Raw genomic sequence first — 9,210 nt, forward strand, 5'->3', positions numbered from 1 at the left:
AGTGGTCTATCGGTTAAGGGCTTCGGCTCGAGACTGGTAGGTCCTGGGTTCGAATCTCACTCGCGAGAGCGGGTTCGTGGATGCGCACTGCTGAGGAGTCCCGTAATAGGACGAAACGGCCGTCCAGTGTTTCCAGGTTTTCCGTGGTGGTCTAGCTTCAATTGACTCACGCTTTCAACTATGAAAAATACTAAATCTCCACAAAACCCCTTCAAATATTATAGTCAACGATTTACTAAGTGTTCATGAGAGGTTTGATCAAGATGTGTTTTCACATGTTCTAAATTCTAACGGTGGTCAAGTGGTGGTACAAGATTACTAGACTGCTTCTGTAATGGATAATTAATTTTCCAACGAAAGTCTTTCAAGATATAATTCCTCATTTGGCATATCGATAATAAAGTACACATCCTACCTCGGAAATTTGGGTGCCACAAATCTCTCATAAACGACATATTTTGTGAATTAGCTGACGCTGAAAAAGTATACATTTTCTGTTACACACAATTTTATGAATATCATGACAACTATTTCTTACAACCACAGGGTGACCGTAATACGACTGACCTTAATAAAGCATTCCGAAAATCCTAACCATCTATTCAATATACAATATAGTTTTTAACAAACAAATCTATTTAAAGACTGAGACATCTTTATTTATGTTGTTGTTAAGGCAACATTAAATCCGTTTCTGTTCGTTAGGAAATAAAAGTAATCGGCGCAACTGAAAAATAAAATCAGTTATCAAGATCTTAAGCTACACATTGTTTATTTAGTGGTGTGATGAATAAAGGGGAAACATTAACACTGATATGTGACCATGGATTCACACAGTAAGTTGCGAAAAAGTCCTATGCACATAACTTCATGATCCCATCATCTCTGTTTGTTGTTTAATTTGCCAAATGGTGCAAAAAAATATCTCTTTTAATCCTTTGACAAACAATCACTTTTTCTCTAATGTTTTTCTTACATTCAGTAATTTGGTGTAAAAAACATAATGTATCATGGCGTTGACATCTTTACGTACAACAGTTTGGGAAGGGCAAGGTGAATTTGTAGCTCAGGTTTCTATAAAACGAGTTTATTAAAGTTAGATGATTCATTTGAAAGGCTTTCATTATCACTTTCTGTAAAAACAATTATGCATTTCTATTGAGAGACAGGAACCAATTAAATGGAAAGTACAAAACTTGATTTGTTCTTGAAGTTTATGATGATCATGACCTCTAAAAACACAGTGAACGCCCGGTTATTAAATCTTTTGGCTTGAAGAACGTAGAGCTACCAGAAATATCACAAACGAAGGTATAGGAGAACAGTAGGAGATAGCAAGACTATCTAACAAATAATTTGTGCACTAAATATGTTACGATTAAACGGTGAACTCAAGTTCACCGATGACAGTTCCAATGATCATGGAAAATCACATTATTTCTGGTTTTAGGCCACTAATGTTTAAAATATTCGGTTTCTGTTTAAGTAAAATACTAGTATTTATTGGGCTTCCTGTGCCTTTGTACCTCAATTGATATTCTAACTTCTTTACTCCTGTGGTACACGGAAAATGATCCCAATTTCCGATACAAAAATATTTGTGTTTCATTGATTAACCAAATTTTCTCCGAGTAAAACTATATACATCACTTTTAAATATCAGTAAACTTCCAGCGTAAAGGTACTGACGAATTTATAACCATAGTTGTGTGCTGCATGTGAATCTTTGGGTCTTATAAAATAACCATAATTCAAATAGTAATACTGGTACCCTACTTCAAATGCATCAATTTGCACTTATTCCTGATAATCAATTTCGATTTAGAAGAAGGCTTTTTAAAAATCGTCATTTCGACAACAGGAAATTTAAAAGAGAATTATGTTAAGTGTTTTTATTTTGGAAAAGGCAGTAACACACTAAAAATTAAGTTACACGTTTTGTTGAGTGGTACGAAAACGTATAAAAATTCCTTACTGAGTTACTTCAATCATTTTAGAACTAATAATGTCTACTATGATGTCATCTTACTGGAGTAATCTGATAACCAGACATAGGTCAGCTCTCTAGACAGGAGCAGAATACTGGTGACCGCTTGAAACCAACTTATTCATTCGAGTTACTACAGTATCACCCAAATAATCACATGAATACCAGTAGATTGTCACGAAATATTTTTGAATTGTTCTGTGATATAAAGACTAAATTTCCATAAAATGTGAGATTCTTTCTAAGTAGACTGGAAATCTTCTTCAGTTACATTAAAGGGCATAAATGCCATCCAAAAGTCTATTTTGGTGTAATTCGTACAGCTTGCCAAATTTTCGTAATAAAAAACTAGAGAATAGTATATTCATAAAAGTGTTTAATTTTACACTTTGAACTAACAAAACGTAATCCATTATATTCCACTTGTTCATTTTAAAAAAAAGAAACAAAGAACTTTTAGCTAACTGGATCTCAAGTTAACTGGGTGAGAAAATTTAACAAGTAATCTATGAAATATTCTAGGTTTTTATGACAGAAAAGTGGAAGATGCAAGAGACTAACCTTGGGGATAAATAATAGAACTTTGGGGAAGGAAAAGGGAATTTTGTGAAATTTCCCCTGAGAGAGAAAAAAATGACTAAATACTTCACCGTCTACTTGATTTCCTCAAAATTTAATCTAGTTTGTCCCCATAGTCCGTCTGTATTTCCCCTAATTTGATTGATTGGGAGAGAAAATGATAGCCAAGTCCCAATTGAGCAATTTCCATTGCATAATATCACCTCGATTCGGATAAAGAAAACTAGTGATAAGTGGGCTTCATCGTCAGATTGTTGATTTGATCAATAGTACATATCTCATAGCATTACTATTTAATTTCCATTTAGTAAATTCTTACATCGTGTAAACCAATGCCATAAATATTTGTCAAGAATTGTATTATTGTTTTACTTTTTAATTTTCGTAGTTTATAAAAAGTGTACCCAGTTACTTGAAGAAAGAAAAAAAATTGTTCCAACCCTTGATGCAGATTTACTGGTCGATAAAGACATAAGCTGTGTAATTTATGACTGGAGATTGCTAGATGATTCAAAATTAAGATGAAATGTCTGTTCAGTACTTCTTGGTTTTGAATTACTTCTTCTCATGATATTGGTTCATAAAGTAAATATCCTCAAATGTGCAAATTCTTCTTTTTTTTTAACATACCGCTTTTATAATGTTTGAAAGTGCATATATTAAGTTATCAACTAATATGAATGACTGAATTATTTTCAAATTTGTGTACGTTACAGACTTAATTTATTCCCTTGTATTTTGTTTATTAAAGTTCTGCAAAGTGTATATACACAAAAACGATTATTTAGTGCTCCCAACTTCGGATTGATTATTTACTCTACATTTTTGGATTCATAAAAATCGTTAACCAGTGAGGCATATCATAATTAAACTAAATCATGAATGATGTTCAAGTGGATGGATATGAAAACTTTAATTTAGAATAAGTGGTCCAAATTTGTTCTCAAACTGGAAACTGAAAAATTTAAATTGAATGATAAATATTTACATTTTATTTGTTTAAAAACTGACAAGCAAGTGTGCTCTAGTTAACACGGTAAATTATTTTTGTTCGATCTCTCATTTTCCGAATCTTCAGTTTTCATCTGTGAATTGTGACGCTAAGATGTGTTCATAATCCATGTTTAGTGATATGCGTACCTGGTCAATTAATTTAATTTGGCAAAACACTAAGCTTAGGGTCAGAGTTTCTTGATAATCGCCTACAGTCATCCATCTGTTAGGTCAGAGGACATAAAACATAAAAGAATACACTTAAGCTACAAACTTCCCTATCACTCCGAGAAATCGATCTATTTACCTTTCATATTTCTCATATTTTATGATATACTGCTTACTTACGCTTTTTGATGGGTAGGACTTTCAATGGGTTTATCAAATAATTGTCTTGTGATTGTATTAGAGATTCCATGTAGATGAAATCATGAATCAATATGAAGGAATGAAAAAGTGAAAAATTTTCCGAAATTGGAACATAGAACACCAAAAATTTATTACAAACAATAGACTTGTGAATGACTTGTGGACAGTGGTCACAATAAAATAATGATATATTTGTGATATCCTAGTGAGTGGAAATTAGAGTTACTGAGGTTTCACAACTCAGTTTCGGATATCACAAATATATCACTTGTTTATTATTGACAACTGACTCAATACTCAGTTTTTTTGAAATTGTCTTGTCAAACCCTGATAATTATACTTGAAAACTTTGATCATAAATGATAAGACGGGATGTGGGCTCTTCATTTATTTTGATTGTTTAATACGAACTGACAGCGACCCTCGAAGTATAGAGTCTTTTTGGATTGATTTTTATTTTATTTTATTTAAACACATAAATATTGGTACAAACGGGTACCAGATACATATGCGCCATACAAATCTCATTCGATTTGCTTGAGGGCTGTGATACTGCCCAGGTGCCCAAACTGAAACAGGTAGTTTTCTTAGGGCCCACACCCGGAGCCTTTGACCGAAAGATCTGATCCACAAGGCAGTGGAGCATCGTGAGGAGATGCAGTCCCATGGTAGCCGGTGATCAACAATTGATTCGTACGCCATTTGTTCCCTCAGGATATTGGAGCCCATGTGCACCATTGGTTTAGAATCAGGGTTTTCCAACTCCCCTAGGTGGACTCGCCTTGTCTACCAATCCGGTTAAAGCGCCGGACATTCGCTTTTCGTCCTTTCAATTTCGTAACAACACCCCCGCCACGAGAAGGCAGTGAGTAGGACTTCCCTGTCAGAGGCTATATATTCGCTGGCCATGTGAGAGCATTTGGGGAGGGAGAGCGGACTCTCCCCACTCTCGGCCGTATCAGGGCATTTGGGGGCTTGGATTGATAAGGGTATGAATGAATACTTTCGACTTAGTTTACCCCATAGTTTTATAGTACCAACAAATATGTGTTGAGGTCGTTCTAATCTGTTGTTTATGACATACGCTTTACCACAAAATTTTAAAAGCTTTACGACAAGTGGTCCTTCGAAAAAAAATCAAAAGGAGCTTTGAAGATTACTACATATTTTCATGTCAGTTGAAAATAGGAAGTAAAAATACTGCAATATGAAAGTTAGAGGCATCGAATTCAATAATAGTTTCCAAACGTCTTTTTTGTAAGGAGACCTTGCGTATAACTTTAGTGTATGATAGTTCTTTATAACAAGCATTCGCTTTATATGGCGAATAGCTCATATATTTACTAAATAATCAAATGTTTTCTGTTGCGTTCTAATCTCTTATAACAGTACAATACGATTTCATTATCCCCACATCAAATTTAACTTTTTGATTGCTTATTGTAGAAGTTCTAGCCTATCTGGGATTAGTAGTAATCCGTTAGACTATTTGAAGTTCACGCTGCAACTCTGTTTATACTTTACAAAACTAGGTCACTCAGTCAAGCTATTCACTGAATGCAAATTTAAGCAAGGAAAAAATGATAGTTTATTTGAGCAGTCTTTTATCAACAGCTGTTATTAGAGCAAGAAACCTTAATATGAACGCCTGAAAAGGATATAATTTGGATTCAGATTACTATGTAGTCGATAGCTTTCCTAATAATTTAGTCGTTTCTTACTGCTGCGATGAAAGTCACTGGTTCAAGTTCTTGGAATGGTGCAAGTCCTTAGATGTTGCAGATACACCATGTTGATCACTCAGGATGAGGATCAGAATTTCACTAGTTAAAACTCACTGATTATTCATATTAGATGTTATAGCACGGAGACTAGTGGTCATATAGCAAGCTTGATTTATAAAATCCTGCTTTAACTAAACAGTATTTCATTGGCTTTAATATGGCGATTGATTTCACACAACTTAACTAATTTGTAGAGATTTTATTCAAACAAAGAGTTCACCATATATCCAAAACTGGAAAGGAAATCTCTACTAAAAGAGCGAATAAACATGGATGTCTTTTGCACACTAACCTTAAGAGCTTCTATGTATAAAAGTACTCGGAAGAATAGATCTTATTAAGTATTTTACGTCTTTGCTTTGACAGATCAGGGATGATAAAATGCGAAAGTGATAATCTGACCTTCTCTTATAGCTAGTACAATCGATTTCAATAGCTTTATAATTTTATTTTTAGATATTATTAACTTTGATGCTCCTACTGATAATGTTCGTGAAACATACAGATAAATGACGAAAATTAAGACCAATTTATGAAGTATTTTTTGTAATCTTTGTAGCGAACGGATGTTAGTAATATCTGGCTCTCAATAATATATAATCCCCTTTCTCACTAATATTCCTCAGAGCTGATGGCAGGAGATCAATGAAACTTAGGGACACAATATAACAAGACCAAACATTTGATATATTTGAAGATTATATTTCTGGCCGACATGGCAGCCAACCAAACTTGAGAGAGGCAAGTAAGTCAATAATTATGTGAATTATGTAGAGTTTTTGACGTGGGTTTGTTCTCTGAGCTGGATGGTTAGGTCGTGGAGCTTTCATTGTCCTTCTGAACGACATCATCAGCACAAACTTCGGGTAGAAGTCTACCTGAGCTACAAATCTTTTCCACCATCTCAAAATTATGTAGAGTATTCTTAATCATTCTTGATATATCAGAAAACTGAGAATGGGCAGTTTTTAAAATTTAAAATTGAGTTCAGCAATATTAGTAGTAGGGCGTCACAATTTATTTCTGGGGATTATAAATCATTTTAAGGTTAAAAGTGAAACTATTCAGGAAACTTGTTACGACATATAAATCGGGCTTAGCTTTCACTGTTTTTCATCTATCACTATGTAAATCACACGAGTTTGTGTGGATACACATATTGAAAAGTAGAAACATCTACACGTACAACAAACCCTCAAAGAGTTGTGACCAGATTTTGTTTACATCAACCGTTATATCTAAAATACCTATGGATGACTATAGACCGGATCATTAACTTGTTTAGTGGTGATTTATGTACCAGTACCAAAAAAGCATAGAAAATAGTATTCCAGGCAAACTGACAAATAAATGCTGGGTTGCATATTAGTCAAGTTATTTATTGCCGATCGAATTTTCTTTAGTTGCTTACCTATTCAAGCTTATTACTATTCTTGGAACATGAGCCGCACACCAGGGATCTCCAAGAAACTCTGCTCAAGCCTCTTCTTTTCAGTCACTGAAAACTGATATACATGATTTGATTGTCTCCCTCCAATTACCAACAACATATGTTCTTTGGTCAGCTTCTTTTTCTTTTCTATTGAAAATTCTTGATCCGGGCTTACTATGTGGTCCAGTTTGAGGGTTTTCATACATTGTGTCATATCCACTTCCAGTGTATTTTTCTAATTTCCCCTTCAACTGGCAGCTGTTCTGTTCTCTGCCGTATTCAATTATTGATGATGGTTTCTGGTCTGTGTACCTGGATTATTTTGTGTAGACAGATGTTTATGAACACCTGTAATTGTTTTGGTGGTATTTCTGACAAAACTATTTTGATGACAATGTCAAATTTCTGATTTTGCCCTTAGCTGACAGTTATTTCGAGCCCTGGATATTTTTGAACTTTAGGACTGTTGCTTTTACTTTTCTGATTAGTGCTTTCTCGGTGCACGGAGGCTTTCAAATCTCTCAGAGCTTTTTTTATCAAATATAATTTAGCTGATGCTTGCTGTGTTTTGCTTCAAGAGCGTGTCTTTTTCCTTGTAAATGCTGTGGTTTACTCCAGAGAAAGCTGCTGCTACGTTGGCTGTATTAATCTGAATTTGTTACTATATATGCAATAGCATGGTTAATTCATATGTAAAGATCCATGGCTTACAGCTACATCAAAGATATCCACTGTATTCCATGCTTTTACTAACATGTCGAAGTCATCACAATCGGGCCAGAAACCATCACAAAAAGGAAAGATGAGCGTAAGTAATCTTATATGACACTCGTTTTCAGTTTCAATATATTTTTGAGTTATTCTGTACGTATGACTTTGAATTGGAGTCCCTCGTGGGAGTTACATGTGATGGCGATGGCTTTTTTAGTTTCTCCATAGTATTTAATGTTCGGCTGCGTTAGTCTATTGAAAGGCCTCTCAGTGTGTTCTACTCAAATGCTCCCCTGCTTTTGAACAACGGCGAGTGGTTTTCCTTCTTTGTTCCTGACTAGTTGCTGTGTTCTACCATGTTACCCTACAAGCTTCTTCTTTTTATCATACAATTCTTTCATATATTCACCTCTTAAATTTTTCTGCTGTAGTCACCTGGTCTTCGACACATTTCCGCTTGTTTGCTTCTGTACGTTCAGTTTGTACCTCAGCTTCCCTTACTTTTGTTCGGCTGTTGTTGACTGTTGTTTTTTCGTTTTATTTTCCTTGAATCTTTCCCATGATGTCTATGGAGATTGACTCCTTATCCTAGTACTTCTTTCAGTCCAGCACCTAGAATTTTGAGGTCATTGGTGCTTTAAACCCTCTCCAGTTGTTCTCCATGGTGGTTTCCTCTTCTTTCAGTAGATCTTGTAAGGCTTGGAACTTTTGTGGTGTTGCTCGCCCAATTGTTCAATGCTTCATTAACTCCAGTTTCATCTTGACCATGAGCAGGTGGTGATCTGAAAATATGTCAGCTCTTGTCTTTGTTTGAACGTCCTTCATTAACCTTCTGAATCTTTTGGTGATGCGAATATGGTCGATGTAATCCTGTGTAGTGTGATCCGGTGAAACCCATGTGGCTTTGTGTATGGGTTCGTGCAACAATATAGTGCCACCTATAACCATGTTGTTGAAAGGTTGTATAGTTGCAAGTCTCTCACCATTGTGGTTCCTTTCTGATAATTAGTGTCACCTCATGATGTGTTTGTACCCAATGATGTCCATTGTAACCTTAGCGTTCAGGTGTCCCATCATGTTTGTCGGGTGTTTTCCTGAGCATTTCTCTACGATTGCTTTCATCCTCTCATGATACTGATCATTATCGTCTTATTTGCTATCATTGAGGTGTGAGTAGCATCAGATGACATTCACTGTGATTTTCTCCTTACTTGTTTTGTAAGATGTGATCATTCTGAAGCTATGAGTTTATTCTCCTCTAAGCCTTTTTTTACTTATTTGGACAGCATTAGTGGAGCTCTTTGTGCATGGAACGCTTTTTTTCCTCCATCACTAGAATATAACAACATCTCTCC

This window comes from Schistosoma mansoni, chromosome W (assembly GCF_000237925.1).
Source record: "Schistosoma mansoni strain Puerto Rico chromosome W, complete genome".
Taxonomy (NCBI): Eukaryota; Metazoa; Platyhelminthes; class Trematoda; order Strigeidida; family Schistosomatidae; genus Schistosoma; species Schistosoma mansoni.